Here is a 19,839-nt window from a genome sequence, read left to right as displayed (position 1 = left end):
CCATTCCTCTAACCTTTATACCTGTTTTATGCTTAAAATTGAAAAATTGGGGATTGACTCAATAATGATATTTGAAGATAAACTGTGAAATTTGACATGCCAGAATTCAATGCCTCATTCTCAACGGACATAGAGAATTGTGATATTAACTCAGGATTCTGAGTCAAATTTCAGGTCATTCTGGGAAATTGATTTTGATTAAATCGGGCTCCATTCACAACAGGCTGAACTACAGGGTGCTGTGGCATGGGTATAATTTATAATTCTGATTCTGTATAGGGGCTTACATCTTCCTCATCGGGACATTTGTTAGTTAAACCTGATTCATCTCTTGAATTTGATTATCTTGAGTCTTATCAGGATTAAATCTACATTCCTGCTTCCAATGCCCCACCTCATTGCACAAATGACAAGCAGTTGTTTTCTTCAATGTTGCAATATCAACAACTGTAGTTGAATTAATAGGTACCCCTCTTCCTGATAAAGTCTGAATTCCTGTCTGTATCACTCCTCTCACCCCCTGAATAGCTGCCACACTGTCAGAACCTGAAGGGTTTTGAAAACCTTGTTGTGCCAACTTAGTCTGAGCTAACAGGAATTTCTCCTTAATCTTTTGCTGTTTCATTTCCTGTTCATCACTACGGTTCTGCGCGTACTTCAAAATCTCATCTAAAGACTTTGGACCTGATTACGAGTTTGGTAGTCTTGTCACTGCTGTAATGGCCGCGGCAAAACACTAACTGCCGACTATGAAGTTCGCCAGCCAAATTACAATGTTGGCAGTTTGCTGAACTAGATACCGCTGGAGTCCCACTGACGCCACCAGCTATTTGCTGACCGCCTTGATGGTGGCTGGGGGATAGCAGCTGTCAGAGGGCTGTGCAGACAAGGGGACCGCCATCCAGATCACAATGCGCTTTCCCATCGAGCCAACTGTGGTGGTGAGACCGCCTGCTTTGAGATGGCGGAACCAAAGGAAATAGGGTTATAGCTCCCCCATTCCCTTCTTAACCCTTCAGTCTCCAATGTAGACACCTGCGGTATTCTCAGCATAGAATGTGTAACATCATAATGCTCATGATGTAAGTCTGGGTTTCCAAGGAAATCAGGCAGCAGTTGAAGAGGGAGATCTGATACAAAGAAGAAGCATGTGTGATGGCTGGGGTGTACCTAAATGAACTTAAATAAACTGGAAGTTATTACCACATCTCATCGTCTCCCTACATCATTTCATTGGCGACAAGTTCCTGAAGAGGTTACGGACCTGCCTGCATCATCACCACCCCAACTCACAATTCATGAACAAATCCATCTAACTGTATGTACTAGAATTGCTTCATAAGCTTCACTATTACCATTAACGCCGAGCGTAAAGGAATTTTCTATTATTTTAATACCAACATCAAAATCGCTTTTCCCTTTGTGTCGCATGCGGTGTTCCCAGTGCTTGAGGAGACCAGTTGGAATGTTATTAGTTGAATCCTTCTGCTCTTCGTATTGTCGTGGCCTGTGCTCTACTAACTTGAGAAACTTCACAAAAGTGAAAACATCACGTCTTCATAACAAGCCCGCTTTCCTTGCGAACATTACGTCTTCATGCCTTTTGGCAGCCATTTTGAATCATTGGGCTGGTTGCAATTTGTTTTATCCAACTGCATGTCATTCGGTGACAGGCACACCTGTTTACGATTGCACGGTGTGTATTAACAATTTCTATTGTGCTTTCATCGTTGGTGATAAGCACACCTTCAACAGTGACGGACCATCGGTTTAATTTGTTACTTCCTGTGCCTTACCTACATTGGAATCAGTGATAGACACATTTTCTTTCGTTATTTTAATAGCGCTTTAATCTTTCAATCGGTGACAGGCACACCCTTAAAGTGACAGACGCATGATTATTTTGGACACTTTCTGTATTTTCCTTAAATTCTAAATCGGTGATGAGCACATCTTCTGTTATCATTAAGGAGCATATGTATTTATATTACTTAAGTAGAATAATTGAATTATTTTACTTCATTTGGTAACAATTCACCTTGGTATTCCAAAACTTAATGCAAAACATAACTTGTAAACCATTTTTTTTAACTTCTCCAGGTGATCCACAAATACATTGGAAGAAATGGAAATCTCTGTTTGCACATTACGCAAGAGTATGTGGTACTTCTTTGAGCGCTGAACGTAAAGTGTCACTTTTAATGCATTGCTTAGGTTCTGAAGGGCAAGAGGTTTTTGAAAGTTTGCCAGAACTCTCTTCAGAAGAACCTGGTGAACTAAATGATTATGAAATTTGCATAAGAAAGCTAGATCTACATTATTTGCCACAAATGTCCACAGTCTTAGAGCGAAACCAATTTGGCAAAAGAATACAACAATCAGTTGAAGAGTATGTAGCTGTGCTATGAAGGTTAGCCTCAACATGCAGTTTTGGGGGAAGTAAGGAAGAAAGATTGAGAGACCAATTCATGTTAGGGTGTAACATTGAGAAAGCAAAAGAATCCTTCTGGCATAAAGATAATCCTTCTCTCAATGAGGTTATAATGATTGCTAAGACATGTGAACATAGTTCAGCATGTGTTGAAGAGATAAAAAAGACAAGTTTTGGTGACAAAGAAAGTGAAGTACAATCTGTTGGTCAGGGAAAACAAATAATTGATCATGTAGTGACTCAGAAGACAATAAAAGAATCTTATAAAGAGAGTTGAGGAAACAAACATAAGCAAGGAAAGTGTTTTAGGTGTGGTGAGTTTGGTAATTTTGCAAATTACAAGGGTTGTTATGGATGGAAAGTCACTTATTATAATTGTGGTAAGAAAGGACATGTTACCACATGTTGTAGAAGCGTAAATTTTAAAAAGAAGAAAGTTCAAGAAGTCACATTTGGAGAAGATGATTCTTCATCTGAGGAAATAATTTTGCAAGTGAAAGATGGCATTAGTGGTCCAGTATAAATTGTACAAATTGAAGGTGTATCTGTTCCCATGATGTTTGATTCAGGAGCAAAAATAACACTTATTCCCAGAGATATGTTTGAAAAAAATCTTAAGACTGGGGTGAAGTTATTCAAGCCGGATATTTGTCCCAAGGGTTATGGCAGTGAGCCCATTAAATTGTTAGGCTATTTTATGAGGTCAATACAATTTAAAGATAGGTTGACAGCAGGGAAAATCTATGTCTCCATAAAAGGTGACTCTCTTATTAGTTAGTTTCACCAGAGGGACTTGAAAGTATATCTTGAGCCTAATGAAACTCATGCATTGTCTCTTTAACCTCTTGCTTCATTCTGTTTAACTTTAAGTGATTCAGGTCCTTGGGCGGAATTTTTTTTTAGAACTCGATTGCGTCATTATATTTAGTCATCACTACAGGAGACAGTGTATTTGTGTCAACTTCCCTTTGGGGCAGGGCCGGCTCTAGGGCAGTGTGACCAATGTCACTTCACCGGGCGTTGACTTTGGCCGTGTTTACAAGTATATTAAGTTTTTTTAAAGCAGCCATTGCTGCTGTTTCTTGCCTCCAGTTATTTTCAGACAACACTAAAAATGTCAAAATAACTACGGGGATTAATGTTCTTCCTGGAAAGAGATGAGTTTGTCAAGTGAATGTTTTGACTCATCATAACGTAGCGCATCAATATGCCTGCTGCAAAAACGTGTACTGTGCAGAACACAAAGTGCACATAATGTAAATATGCCAGTGCTTTTGTCAGAAAGATCCCTTTTGTTACTTGTAGTTTCTAAGTTTAAATCCTAATGTAGAACAATGAGCTATTAACTGACATCAATGGGCTGCATGCAAACATGCAAACTGCAGGGTAAAGATTGGAGCATTATGATTTTTTCCCCAGTCTTTCATTATCCTAAAGCTGCAAAAAGGGTTCATTTGGGTAGAAATCAGTTCTTATTATTGAAGCGAACCCCCAACCATATTGTTACATTTTAAATTTTGAGTTCTGCTTCTCTAGATCAAGCACTCTTCAACTATACTTCCTACATTATGGATGACACCTAACTCCTACACCCTGTAGTCCTTTGTCATGTGTAACATTTCCTATACACTGATTCACATATGATTGATTGTCTCCATGTAATGTGTGTATGATGTAAAGTGCTCTGGTACCATACACTGTAAGAGTGGCGCTATAAAACAAATTAAATGCATCTGAGAGAGAGTGGTTATGTGACTTGAGAAGCACTGTTAAAGGGTAGTAGTGAGGGAATTAGTGGCAAAGGAGTTCATTGAGGTGTTCCAACAAACATTGTCACACTAGGCTCCACCAGCGCTAAATTCAGCCCTCATTTGAGGCTCTGAGGTTGGCCATTGTACCACTGCTTTACATTCAGCCCACAAATCACTCTGCACTACGATGTTGAAAAAGGTATCCAAATCAACCCACAAAACTTTTGACAATTTCACAAACTTTTCCACCTTGGTATATCATTGCATTGGACTGCCTCTCAATTTGGGGAAATTGTCAGTCAATGACAAAAGATCCTCTCTGCTCCATGGCACATGAATGTATGTCCCGCTTGGTTTTTCTCTCAAGGGATATGCAATAGTGGTTTCCTTCTTTTCTGACTGCTCTTTCTTTTTCTTTTTCTCCTCGGCTTCCTCAGCTAGCTTCCTGTTCCTTTCCTGTTTTTGTGGCTACTTATTTCTATACTTCTCCGTCTCACTCCATTTGCATACACATTTCACCAATTCGGTAAGAAGTGTTCACAATCCTGGCGTGCTCATCTTTTCAATAAATTTGTCATCTAGCTGCACCCTAAAGCTTCTTTGAAGAGGTATGCTCTTTAAAATATCTTTATCATATTTCTTTGCTATTTCAGTTAAAAAGTCATGCACCATTGCGGCTCTTCTGCAGACCAATTATTTTTCTTGATATTGTTCAATATGCTCAATATTTAAGCACCCTCTCAAAATTTCCTCGAATTCCACTTTCAATTGTGGAATATTTATTAGTCTTTCATTTTGGGTTCCTGAACTGATCTCGGCACTAACCTCACTTGTGCTAGTGCTCAGTTTCTCTGCCTCTTCTGTCCATACTTTTCAATGACTTCCTGTGTCCATTCTGGGACCCATCCTTCTCTCGATAATTCTTCTGTCTCTGTAAGTTGTGTCTCATAAAGACAAACCAAGTTCCCTCTCTCAAAGCCATAACATTTTGTGGTGGTGTCCAAGCCATAATTTGTGAATTCTGTGAAGTCTGGACAAACCTCTTCACTGGAGGGTCCCCTGAAGCTTGCTGAGTCTCTACAGTCGGTATGACCTGTGTAGATCGTGTCTGTTGTGTCACTAGTCCAGTAGTCTGCGCAACTGTCACCTGTCCAACTGGTACCTCAGCTGGAGGTATCAATTGGGAAGTCTTAATTTGAGAAGGAGAACTAACAATAGCTTGTTGTGTCAAGGGTTGCATGACAACAGGCTGTGGAGTTGTGGCTGGGCTATTATTACTTATGACGGCATTAGCTGTTTCATTACAGACGGCATATTTAGAGACATCAGTGTTTGCATTTGGCTAGTAAGCTGTGAGACTGCAGGATCTACAGGAGCAGTGGCATTTGTCAAACTACTTCTAGCATTCTCTATGAAGGATTCAACATAAGGTGGAGGACGCAATGACAAACTTTCCTCTAATATATCATCCCCTGAATCAGTGTCAGTATCATTCTTTTGTTCTTCCTGTACCTTGTTTTCCCCCTTAAACTTCATCCTAGGTGATCTTTCCTGTTCTTTTGGTCTTTTCTGTTCTTCCTTTATATGCACAGGGTACAGTCTCATCCCTTCAGCTATGCTCTTCCACCACACTTGTGCCTTTTGATCCCAAATTGCATCCGCATAATTCCTTACTGCTCTTTTAGTTTTTCTGACATATCTCTCCCTTTCGTGCTTTAAACCCATTCTTTCCCATTCACATAATGCTTCATACTGGGTGGGTCAAACCCCCAGCATATCCCTTAACTGTTTGATTACTGCTAAATTAAATGTTCCCTATCTTGGAAAACTCAAATCATCCTCTTTTTCTGTAACTCTACAGCATACTCGGAGCCAGAGACATGTATGTAATCCTCTCTCCACCATCATATGGAAAGCTGGTGTTCATTCCGGAGGAGTCTCTTTTAAAATTTAACTAGTATGACCACATCAGGTTAATTGCAATGATAGCCTTTATTCATAAAGATAGAAAAAATAAAACATCCAATAACTTCTACAGAAGTCGACGCAACAACCCTATTAATATTCTCATCTGTTGAAAGTCTTCTTCGATTCACAGCTTCCACCTCATCGAGTGCACTTCGTCCTCTCACCACAGTTGGGCTTCGAGTATTCGATATTTTTATTCTTTCTTTTGCTTGGCTTCTTGCATCTTTTTAACCTTTTGCAGCATAACTTCTCCTTAGAACTTAACCATTCCCTCTGCTACCAGATAAATTGCTGGGTGCACTGCTCCCACACCAGATACACAATCACAGTTGATTAATTAGTTATATTTTTTCCCTGCTACCACTTACTCTTTGCCTGGGCCCTCAGTATGGTTTTTTATCTGAGAGTGGCTGTAAGAAATGTAGAAATCTGCAACCCATAATTTCCCAAATATATACATATTTAATAAATCAGTTTTTTAGAGTCAACAAAGAGAGTTTTTGTAGTTTTGAAATAATATAATTTTATTTATCAAGCATAAGGTTACAAAAAAACAATGAATGGTGTCCTGAATCTGTCCCTACTCTGCTCGTCTCGGTCTTACAAGATGTGGTACGAATTAAACTGTCTGATAGCCTGGGAAAGTTAGAAAAGAACATTCAGTCTGTTACATTAAATAGGATTCTCACGGGTATCTATCTCATGTGCTTACGGCTATCACACTGTTCTGAAAAAATTTATCAACTCTCTTTCTCTCTCAGCCTCAATATAATATCTGCAGTGGAATGAATAACTCTATTGTATCTAATAGCTCCTTAGCCAGACAGTACTCATGAGATTCTCTACACTCAAACCTACTCTCCTTAGCTGATGCAGTCAGCTCAATGAGGCTACTCTAGCATATCGTCTCAATCTCTCTATAGCTCAGTTGTAGTATAATGCTCATTAATCACCGTTGCTTTCAGCTCTGACAGCAGCAGTTGCAGAAGAAGTGGTGGCCCAAGCAAAGTACACTATGGTCGTCTCTCGCTCTCTATCTTCTTGCACTCCCCTACTCTTTTCCTAAAACACCTTCTATCACTATTTTTGATCAATACATTTGTTTAAAAAGTTATACATTTCTTGAGATGTTGCAGAAATAAACAATGCTTCTCTTGACAAGCAGCAGGGATTGGATACTTGTACTTCCTTTCTTCTGCATTCCTTCACCTTTGGAAGAATAATTTTACATACATAAATATAACTCCCACTCAATTCCTATTATACATATAATGTTACTGTTTCAATCACACAGTCAGTTGTCATTTTCTAATTAAGCATCAGTGCATATGAAAGCAGTCTTGTGGGTGGGTAAAAGTGGAAGCAATACTGGTTCTATTGTTTTAAGACAAGTTTGTAACATCTTTCAAGTCAAGAAGAGGTTACAGTAGAAACATGTGAGAGAAATATGTGCCAGCCTAGCAAGGTTTGCAGATCATGCAGCACGGTTTACATAATTTTCAGAGCATGCTTTTAAACATTTAAGCAACAACAGTTTCTGGGCCTAACAATTCATTCTAATGTTAATGATTAGTATTATGATTTCAGTCTTCTATTGGGGGCCTTATCAGTAGTCACTAGTGTAATTCTGTCCAATATGATCACTATTATGACACTAACAATATCAGCAGCTTGGGATGTTTCTCATTGAACATAAGTAGCTTGTATTAAAGAAAATATTAGTGATCCGTCCCCTAAAGCAATGGTTTCTAGCTCCATCGTTACTAAGATACATTAGCAGAGCATTCTAGAATTTAAAACAACTATGTGCATTTCAATTAAACTACAGGTTCCAAATACAATGGAGATAACATGGTATACAAATAGCAACAGGGAAAAAAACTTGCATAGCTGCATCATGCAGGGTTGGTGATAATCGCAGTCAGCATAGATTTCCAATAATTTCTTTCAAGTAGGCTTAAATATAATGATCCCAGGTTTACCCCTGTGTCCTTCACTTGCACAGAAAGGGAACTACATACAGATACATAGGAGTGCCCATATGTATGCATGCATACACACATGCACACATGCACACATGCACACACACACACACACACAGTCAGATACACATTGACACACATTCACACAATCTCACTGTATCAACAACCACAACAGGCAGGTCCCGTTTCCCATCCACTGGCAACCCTTGTATGTCTCTAAATGTTATCCCATTTCCAGAGGCCTCCTTATAGTGCCCCAAAGGTCATCCTAATTGGGTTGATTTAAGTCCGGCAGATCCAAAAATATCTTCTTGGTTTGTGCCCTAGTTTGAAGCTTGTGCCACTCTTTTGGTTCACTTCATGGTGCTTTCACCAGATATGGCTGGTTACCTTTTCCCTCCTTTCTGGTGGCTCCCCCGACCTCCAATCAGGGGGCTTTTTACTGACTTTGTACCACCTCTCTGTGTGCACTAATCTGGTGCCGCAACAAAGTTAATGTAATCCTCCATGCATCACAAAATGTTGGCGCACATGCCCGTTGCATTGCTGGGGCATTTTGAATAATATAGAGTGACATAGAGTGCCATAGAGTAGAGTGGAATAGAGTAGAGTGGAGTGGCGTAGAGTGGCATAAAGTAGAGTGGAGTGGCATGGAGTAGAGTGGAGTGCTGTAGAGAGGCATGGAGTGACATAAAGTAGAGTGGCATAGACCAGAGTGGTGCAGACTGGTGCTCAGTTTAGTGGCATAGAGTGGAGTGATATAAAATAGAGTGCATAGAGTTGCATAGATTAGAATGGTGTAGTGTGGCATAGAGTTGTGTGAAGTAGAGTGGAGTGGTGTACAGTACAGTGGTATAGAGCAGAGTGGTGTAGAGTGGCATAGAGTGGAGCAGGGCAGAGTAAGGTGGTGTAGAGTAATACAGTTGTGGGTGTAAGAAACTAATGCATTAATAGAGATGGCAGATAGCTATAAAGCAACATAAATGAGAATCTGTATGCCTGTGTTGAAAGTATGAAAGCACATTGCATGTCCAGGAATAATACAGAAATGCTTATAAGAAAAATAGTAGATTGCAAAACTACAGAGGAAGAACACATGTACTTGGTCCTACTCAAGAGATTAGCTAACACAAGAAAGTAGGGCAAGTCTATGGGAGTTGAGCAATCGAAAGACTGAAATGAAAATGAGAACGAAAACAACTAATGGAATGCTATAGGCGGATTATATGCCCACTGAATTGTAAATAATAAGTCTTGAAGCAAAGTGCATGCACTGTGTAGGTGAGACCTAACCATGAAAAATAGAAGCCAAGCTGTATTCAAGATGGAGATTCCCAGCATTAGAGAGTCCTCCATCCTTAAACAATCATACTCTGATATTTCACCAAGAATTCTGAATGTTCTACAGGCACATATCAGACCGGCCATTAAAATCTCTATCTTCAAAAGGGACTTCAAACAGCCCTTTCTCAAAGGCCCTATGCAATCTTCACCCATCAATTACACATGGTCTTCCTGAACCTGTACCACAAAGATGTCACTTTCTAGGCTTACAAGCCAAATGTACAGAGCCATTGTTCAATCACAAAGCCTCAGATCTGTAAACATCACAGGGCGTGCAACCGCAACTTTGTTTTTTCTATTTACTACACTGGTTTTGTAAGTTTATAGATCCATTCCAACTCACAAAATGAGTTTTGTGATCCATTCCAAATTGTAATTAGGAGGAGGCGTGTAAGGGGTATTCCCTTGTAACTGCAAGTCACACTTATATTTACCAATGTTTTGCAAATGAAATTGTGGTCACAAATCATTGATAAGTTATTGAAACCTCAAACTACGTGGTGACTTATTCACAAAGGGGAAGGTATTCCCTTGGACACTTTCCCCTTCATGAAGCCTATGGAGTGACCTCATGGAGGGCAGGCAGTGGTCTACATGACTACTGCTGCTCCTCTCTATTTTATCCAAAACAGGAAGCATTCTTTTTTAAAGCAGCAGCAGCCCCTGTGAAGATCATGGGTTGCTTAAAAACAAAAAAAGCTCCCAGTTTGGGTGTGCTTGTAAGACATGGTAGACCACCATCACTGAGTTTGTAGCCAATCACGTGGACACGGCGTAACACGGCATATTACTATATAGATTGCAGTGCAAAATCAGAGTCAGGTAGTAAAAAGATGGTGTGTGTGAGAAAATGGGTTGTTGGTTGACTTGGGTGTGAACCCTTTTCAGGCAACAGCCACAATCCCTTGCAGGGTGAACCACAAAAGGTTGCTAATTTAACCTGTGCTTAAGCGTGGGTAGCTTGGCACAAAAAGCGGTCAGGTTAAACTTAGAGGCAATGTGTTAAGTATTTATGCAGTACACAACAGCAATACAGTGAAAACACAAAACCAAATCGCCAAACAAATGTATAAAAAAAGATAAATTGTTAATAAGTGATTTGACACCAAAACAATCAACATCCAATAAGTCGAATCAGAGTTATACATTTTTAAAGTTGAAGGTTCAAAATAACAAGTCTTCAGTTTTGGAAAATGGCCAATTGGACACCTTTAGCACCACGGCCAAGGGTCCATGAGTGGATGGAGACCTCTTGGGGGCTTAGGACTGACTCAGGCTGGGTTCAGGTGTGGGTCAATATGGTGGGAACCTGTTATGCCCCTATGACTCTGAACTGGAGGCCAGCTAAACTACCCCTTGAAGTCACTTCTGAAGTCCTAGGAGCAGATGAAGATACAGGGATCCACAGGAGAGCTGGCCTCTGAAGGTTCAAGGCAGGCTCCAGGCAGCAAAGCAGTCCTTCAGGTATGTCAGCACTCTGGTAGAATGCACAGCAGGTAACAGCAGCAGACAGTCCTCTGGGAGTCCTTCTGCAGGTCCAACAGTGAACTGAAGAGTGAGTCTGAGAGCCATGTTTTAAACCCTGTTGGCCTGCTCATAGAACTTGGGAGACGTATCCAGAAGGATTCTCTGAGGTTTCAGGGGTTTCTTGCCTCCCCTGCCCTGGCTCCTAGTTGGCTGCACAGACAATACAGATTTGTTAAGCCTATTGTGTGGTGGATGAGCCCAGTCTATTCAGGTACATATGGGGCTATGCTTTGCTCTGTCCCTCCATCAACTCAGTTAATGGTCAATTCAGTTACACCCAGTTATGTGACCTAAGGCAGGCTGCAGGAACAGGGGGCTAAGAGCAGGAAAATATTCACTTTCTAAAAGTGGCATCTTCAAACTCTGACTTTACCATTAAAGAGGGCTTATCATTACAAGTTCATAGATATCAAACATGATATATCTATCACTTCTAGTTTAGGAATTAAGGGGGTCATTCTGACCTTGGCGGTCCATGACCGCCATGGCGGAGGGCAGCGGAAGCACCGCCAACAGGCTGGCGGTGCTTCCTGGGCGATTCTGACCGCGGCGGTAAAGCCGCGGTCAGAAAAGGGGAGCCGGCAGTTTCCCGCCGGTTTCCCGCTGGCCCAGGGAATCCGCCATGGCGCGCTGCTTGCAGCACCGCCATGGGGATTCCGAGCGCCTTCCCGCCAGCCTGTTTCTGGCGGTGTCCACCGCCGGAACCAGGATGGCGGGAACGGCTGCCGTGGGGCCCCTGGGGGCCCCTGCACTGCCCATGCCACTGGCATGGGCAGTGCAGGGGCCCCCTAACAGGGCCCCACAAAGATTTTCACTGTCTGCTGTGCAGACAGTGAAAATCGCGACGGGTGCCACTGCACCCGTCGCACCCCTTCAACTCCGCCGGCTCCATTCCGAGCCGGCTTCATTGTTGAAGGGGCTGTCCCGCTGGGCCGGCCGGCGGTCTTCTGGCGGTCGCCCACTGGACCAGCGGGAAAGCCGGAATGTCCGCCGCGGTCTTTTGACCACGGAGCGGTCTTTTGGCGGGAACCGCTTGGCGGGCGGCGACCGCCGACCGCCGCGGTCAGAATGACCGCCTAAATCTTATTAAATATAATAAGGAATCTCCAATGTTATACTATGGAAGGGGCAATTAATTTGGAAGCTTTTCACTACTGGGACATGTAAAACTTAAAAGTACATGTCCTAACTTTTAATTACACAACACCCTGCCCTATGGGCTGCCTAGGGCCTACCTTCGGGATGACTGATACGTGGTAAAAGGGGAGTTTAAGGCTTGGCAAGGGTTTTTTAATTCCAATCGACATGGCAGTGGAACTCTGCCCTCAGACTGCAATGGCAGGCCTGGGACAAGTTTTAAGGTGCTACTTAAGTGAGTGGCACAGTAAGTGCTGCAGGCCACAGGTGGAATTTAATTTAGAGGCCCTAGGTATATGGTACGCTACTCCACAAGGGACTTACATGTAAATTAAATATGACAAACTGGTATATACCAATCATCCTATGTTTTAGGGAGAGAGAACAAGCACTTTAGCACTGGTTAGCAGTGGTAAAGTGCACCGAGTTCTAAGGCCAACAAGCATAGATCCATCAAAAATAGGAGGAATAAGATATGTTTGGGGGTGACTCTGTAAAGAACGCCATTTCCAACAGTGTGTAATTTGAAACTATGTTTTGTGACCTGTGTTTTAGTACATCGAGCTCCTAATATCTTTTCTTATGCATATGCTTGCTCATTTCTGAACTACTCTTTTAGTGTGAAGTGGTCTACCAGTATATACCCAAGGTCTTGGTGTTATATTGACAAACAACATAAATAAATACATATTCAAATAAATAGAAGAAAAATGGGTAAGCAAAGGATAGAGAGGTAAATCAATAGGTCAGATAGTGTTGAGTGGAGACCATAAACTGCAGTAAACATATTCTTATCTTAAAATGGTTTATATATGCTGCACACCCCACAGCATTTTATAACACTGCTCCTTTCCATCTATTCTATAATTATCGTAGCCATGGCTCATTTTTGACAAACCACAAAGAATTTGTACTTTTGAATACTTATTTTAATTACTACTTGCTACATACTATCATCCACAGTTATTTATCAATGTAATGAAAAGCTTTATTTTACCAAGCATTGTCAAAGTCAAGGGCAGACTTTCACTTTCAGTTATAAGCTAGAACAACTGGCTTTACTAGGATGTCTGGTGCATCTTATTTGTATATTTGGCAGTATTTGCAAGGGATATCGCAGGGTTGTTGGTCTGATTTAATGGAAACTAGTGCACATATAATTCAGCACTACAAACAATGATGATATTCCAACGAGATTTATTTCAAGGTAAGATGGTGGGTTACAACGGGCCCTTCCTCCCCAATAAGATCGTCTTCTAACTACTGTCTTCTCAAGGAACTCCATACATACCTGCCTTCGTCCTACATTCCATAAACCATACCATAAACATGCTCGCAGAAGGATACGCTTGCTTGAGATGACATACCTTTTCCCTTAAAAAATTCCAGAATTCCAGATGAAAAGAATATGTATCCCACAAACACTTTTACCATATTATGACATAAGGACAAATTAAAGACAAAACTGAAATAAACCTATGAAGTAAACATACCATAACCAAAATATAATTCCCATGGTACCTTTTTACACACCACAATCCTTCAAATGTAAACGAAATGTACAACAACGTAGACTTTTTCTCACTCTCGGCCCAATACCATTGGCAGCTGGATCTATGAGTTAAATCTTGCCCCATCAGCCAGTGTCTATCACCAGTGTTGCCACGAAGGAACCCTTTCGACGCAGAAAACTCGTTTTAAGCATCCCTTTCAGTCAAATTTAAGAGCACAATAACATCATTCACTCACACACAAGCATTCCACAGAGCATGATAAACCATGACAACACGCATGCGAGAGGATACTGTCCTTCGACATCACGCACGCGAGAGGATATGTGTATCACGCAGGTGAGAGAATAGGTGTGCTTTAAATCCCATAGATACCAGTGGCGGAACCGCCATTTGACATCCCTAGTAATTAATTTTTTCCCTAAAGTGAACAAAAAAAGACAAAAGGTCACTTTTTGTGTACAATATTAGTATGAGATGAAGTATCCATTAAGTTAGAGAGCGTGGGATGGTTGGGTGCTCTTTTTACATGTAAAAGAGTCCCTCGCCTGCAGTCTAAAAGAAACACTTCCCACGAGGCAGAGGATACACCCAAAAACCTAATAGCACGAAAATGAGGCTAAAATATTCCTCTATAAACATATAATCGATAATGTTTCATGCAAATGGTTGAAGGGGTGACCCAAAGACTGTATATATAATACAAGGGGTTGGCTTCATCAAACCTAAAAAGTTTAATAAATATACGAATACCACAGATGACCACATGTCGCCATGGATACACTTCTCCAGAATAAGGCTCACATTCAAACATGCAGTGTATTCTGGACTGAAGTACATGTATCCTCCACCAGTACTCCTGCACTGTTAGGACTTTACCAGTGTAGGTTTTCTACAACAGTGGCCCTAACAGTATAAGTTTGCTCCATAAGTATCCCATCAGTGCTGCAGGACTCCAGAGAGAGGCTGAAGGGAGAAAGAGAGTAAAGGGTGGCGGGGTAAAGGAAAAAAACAGTAGAGATTAAGGAGCAAGGCAGATGAAAAAAGGGCCACATGAGCAGAAGATAAGAAAGAGAGCGCCAATCACGATAAAGACAATAAGGAATGGGAACATAGAGAGTGAGAAAGAGGAATGATGGGCGAGCATAGAGCAAAAAAGAGGAAAAGGAGAAAAAGGAGAGAATAGGAGAAGAGAATTACAGTCAGAATATTAGATTGATGGGAGAGTGGAGGGCGGGTGGCAAATGGAATAAAAGAAGTGTAAAAAATGCGAAAGGGACAAAGGTACATGGAAAGTTTAAAGAGCTAAGGGACATGCCACAACGAAGATCAAGGGGAATAGTGAGAGGCAGAGTGAAAAGATGGGGTAACCAGGGTGTTAGTCACATGTCATACTGCATGTGAGGGACAGCGTCGCCCTACTGGCATGCCCCGGGTACTCCACTGCCTTATTACTATACCCCTTCCAAATTGTCAGTCAGCCGTTTTTTTTATTTTCTTTGTATGCTTCCGTTTTTCATTTTGTTCAAGAAAAAGTTTTGAAATAAAAAAAAATAGAACCAATTTAAAGGGACCATTACACATAGGTAGTATGTGGAGCTGTCCTTATCTGTACAATATGCGGTATGATCAACATGTTTTTTCCTTTGGCAGCTATAATTTAATGCCGCCGTTTCTAAGCGCTGCAAGTAACAGGAAATACTATTATACAATTTAGTGACTGGCAGAATGCTTTTCAGAAAACTCGTAAGAATGGAATGCGGGTCTAGGGGTGGTCTAGGAGTGAACCTGAAACCCTATACAGGTCATATGTAATGTAACGGAGGCGCAGTATTTTTATTGCCAGGGCAGTGTGCTGCGATGCACGAAAATGAAGAGCCTTGACTCCCTGATGAAGGATGCCGATACCAATTATTGCTTCAAGGAGCAGAAGAGAGCTTGTAAATAGCGCGCGCACAAGGGACTTGCACTGACATGAACTCGCACGCACGGCCCAGGGGACCCATGGGTTGAGACCTTCTCTCCTGCTACCTCCGAGGTGTAACCCTCTGGCATTGGATGCTCCCAGTGGCCCCGTCCTATGGGAAGGAGATGTTACTAGTAGTAGTGCGGCTGTCGCTATGGTCTCCCCGCTCCCAGGGATCAGCGTAGTGTCTCGATAATGCCGTCCCCAGCCCTCCATTTTATGCCAACCCATTCTTTCTGAGGGTTAGCACTATTTGTGTGCAATGCCATGATCTATAGTACAAGAAAGAGAAAGGTGCCCTTTTGAGCAGTAAAAAACTGCCGGTGGTACAGAAGGGCCTTTTACACTCTTGGATCCCTCCAGTGGCGTAACAAATCTACCCCCACTCCCCGGTAGAAAACATGGAGCCCCCCCCTTCCGGGGTCAGTCAGGGGCTCTCAGGCCAGGGTGCTGTGCCGAGGGGGGGGGGTGGGGTGTTGGTTTCCCCCATCCCCTCCACCCCCACTCCCAAAGGGGCTGCAGGGGCCTTTGTTACTCCCCTGGATCCCTGGGTCACTACACATAATGCGTCAATGAGATGACAGTATCTGTTCTGAGACATTCCTCAACGCCGCATGCTGGCGCAAGTCTGCATACTTCCATGACTGAGACGATCTGGCAAGCTCACCTCTAGTTCACATCACACTGATGTCAAGTCATGCTCTGAGTGTGTGAAATCACGCCCGGAAAAACAAGTTCAAGGCCTAGGTGTAGCCTATCGCTCTAAAGTACTGCAGCCCCATGCACAGCACGACCAAGTAGTGTCCTTTCATCAGAATCATAGGGTAGCGGGATGGGCGTCATCACGCATCCTTTGACCCTTCAGTCCTTCCTATCAGAGGAAATGAAACCAAATGACCTAGACTAAGAGAACATATTACTTATTGATTTTTAATCATCCTTGGAGACACCTGGATAGTGACTGCTAACTGGTACAGTCACTATTAACCTTAGAAAAGGTTTTCTTTAAAAAAAAACACTAATCAAATTTGTAGCTTAGTCTGTAGTTTTGAAAAGACATATACTAATAGTTACCAATAGCCAAACCTAATAGACGCTCCTGGCAAGATCACAATTGCACTTTAGGCTAGAAATAAGCCGAGCCTATGAATGTAGACGAGCTGGACCCAACACTCCTTCCTTTATATTCATTAGCAGACCTGTTAAACACTCAACCCATAATGCAATTAAAGTGTACACTGTTCCAAGGAAAGATATAACTAGGGAACGTTAATGTTCAGGAGGAAGAGCCCTCACACATCCTGAGAGGATGTCATGCTTCATCATCGGGTAGCTCCTCGTCAGACCGGCGCTGCAATGTCTGAGGGGCTCCCCGTTAGGGGGCTCTTTGCCAGAGATCTTTTTGGTGGCTGCCGTAATGATGGACACTCACTAGGCAGTGTCACGGTCAGGCACTATTCCTGGCAGGAGAGTAACATACTAAAATTAGTTCTCAGTCCCAATGAGGCAATTTAATATGTCAAAAGGATAGGACGGAGACCAAGATTAAAAACAAAAGGAAAGTGGAAAATGAGAGTTCATGCTCAACCACTTTCTATCTGGGGTGGGAGATGGGAAATTATCACGGATCTCCTACAATATGGTCAACATGTTTCGCGTACAGTGGTCTATAAAGATCCTATGATGTTTCTTCAGGACCAACAATTGACAAAACTTCTCCTGACTTTTAGAAAGTTGGCGGGAGTTCAATCATCAGACAAATCATGCAGTCACTTACATTGAAGTTCACTGTCTGTCAAAAAATAAAACGGTCGCCCATCCCTTGTTATACGGGGGGCCCCTTGGGAAGTAGCATGCCGAAAGCGGTCACTATTGTTTAGTACCGACAGTGCGCAGGGTAACCTACCCAGGCGTGCTATCCCATGTAGACCTATTGTCTGAACAGTGTACACTTATTGCATTACTAGTTATTAGGGAGACCGTACACTGGACCAACAACATCCCAGTCCCTCTCTTTGTTGGTACACTCAACTCATGCCTACCCTGCAGTGGACCTGGTTGGTGTAGGGCACTTGGAATGCATTTAGCTCTGGCATATTCACTAGGTCAGTGGTTCTTAACCTTCTGACTTCTGTTGATGCCCACTTTATCATTACTGGAACCCTGGAACCCGGGGACCCCCACTGGACCATTATTGGAGTCCAGCGACCCTCACTGAGTCATTACTGGAAGCCGGGGACCCTGGCCTAAATATTATTGATGACTTGAACCGCAAAACAATACACAAAAAATATAGAAACAAGCATTAATCAAACATATCCACAAATGTTAACACATTTTATATAATTTGCAAATATAAATAAAAAATTAACATTTTAATTTTAATAGGAATGATGGAGCTTTACTAAATTCAATTGAAGCTACACAACGTCCATACTCTATTTTGTTTGTTGCACCTGCACTGTGCCCACAAATCAGTCTGACAATACTAATTTAATTTTTAGTCTCCAATTTCAAATTCCTTGATATGTACAGTTTGTTATAAAAAAATGATTGTACATTTTTCCACTTTATTTATTTACACTTTTTTAATCTGTTAATATTATTTAACTTTCTTAGCAGTCGCAGACCCTCTGAGGAGGCTTCGCAGACACCAGGGGTCCACGATCACAGGTTGGGAATTACTGCAGTAATTCACTCACTGTGCACATAGGCCCCCCCTTACAGTTTACATGGCATTGCAGTATAATGTAGTGCAGTTGCACTTACATAATGCATCATACTCTTTACAAAATGTCAAAGTACATTATTGTTTGGCTGCATGCTACACACTGCATGTGGTGCTTGGATGAAAAAAAAATTGAATTGCAGTGTCATGTATGTAGGAAGTGTTGTGGTGTTCTACATGATTGTCACAGTGGTACTCCTGCACTGTCATCTACTACTACTCTTAAATGTGTAGAGGTGCAAAGAATATTAACTGATATGATGCTTGAGCTGTATGTTATTGTCATGTCTGGTTAGAAGAGGTTTGGTTTTGGTTGTGGCTTGTGTGGGAAGTGCTGTGATGTCATGTGTAATGAGCACTGATTGTTCTCATGCTTTTGTTGTTTAGTGTCAGCACTTGTGTCAGCAGTGTAATAAGGTATAGCGAGAGATAGTTGTGTATGTATTTACCATGTTTTAGTTGAGGAAATACAGTTCAGTTTTTAGTTGGGTTGGTCCTGAGTCATATAATGCCCACACATTCCTGTGTGGGCAATAGACTTTGTTTATTAATGCGATCCTTCATCATCTGCTTGGAATAAGCCAGGTCTATACCTTCCTGTCCCCCAAGTGATTTGGGATTTTTTTGGGAGGATTGTAGCGTGGGTGATGTACAGAGTACACGAAAACGAAAAGAACACTTTACATCCAAATTGTAGATTCTTCTTTATTCTAAGGTAAAGATCCACGACAGCAAAAGAAGTCCTGACAAGTCCAGAGCCAGAGTCCAACTGCTCTTGATTCTGGAATCTCACCAGCACTCCGATTCTATGTGGAATAGAGAACATAGAATATAGAACACAGACAAAGTAAATGTGACACAAACCAAGTAACATATTACATCATTTCCCCCTTTAAACTAAACAAAACTGACAACAAAAATAAAGCTATAATCTTTTCCTAATCAAAACAATGTAACACAAAATCATTAAACTTGGATGGTATTTTAACCACTCTGTTACTACGGGTACACTTCTCATTAGAACAGTCACGTACAATAGCATTGCCTGTAATGTTAGGAGAAACATCCTTCTCAAAAGAGATGGGTAATTTGTCAGAATCAGCAGGATCACTTGCTTCACCAGTTTGCACTGTAATTTCCTCACCTCTTGAGCAAGAAGATGTACTAGGGTAAGCAGGGCCAACATGATGAAACAGAACTCCTGAACCATCATTGTTTCTTTCTGAGTAAACGGTCTTAAAGATCTGAGCCTGTCTGTCAGTGATGGGAACCACACTATTTCTATTCCACCAACCCTTTCCCTCTAACAAAACAGAGGCTTTGGTCACTTTTAACACTTTAACTGGCAGGGAGTATCTGGATTCTCCTTTGGCAACTCTTTGAGGTTTCTTGATAAGGACCCAATCGTGTACATTCAACTCTGTGACCTTGACATTGTTTCTCATGTCATAATTATTTTTTTGAATTATTTGTTTCCCTCTGACACGATCTCTC

Source organism: Pleurodeles waltl, chromosome 3_1 (genome assembly GCF_031143425.1).
Source record: "Pleurodeles waltl isolate 20211129_DDA chromosome 3_1, aPleWal1.hap1.20221129, whole genome shotgun sequence".
Classification (NCBI taxonomy): Eukaryota; Metazoa; Chordata; class Amphibia; order Caudata; family Salamandridae; genus Pleurodeles; species Pleurodeles waltl.
Note: the sequence above shows the minus strand (reverse complement) of the source record.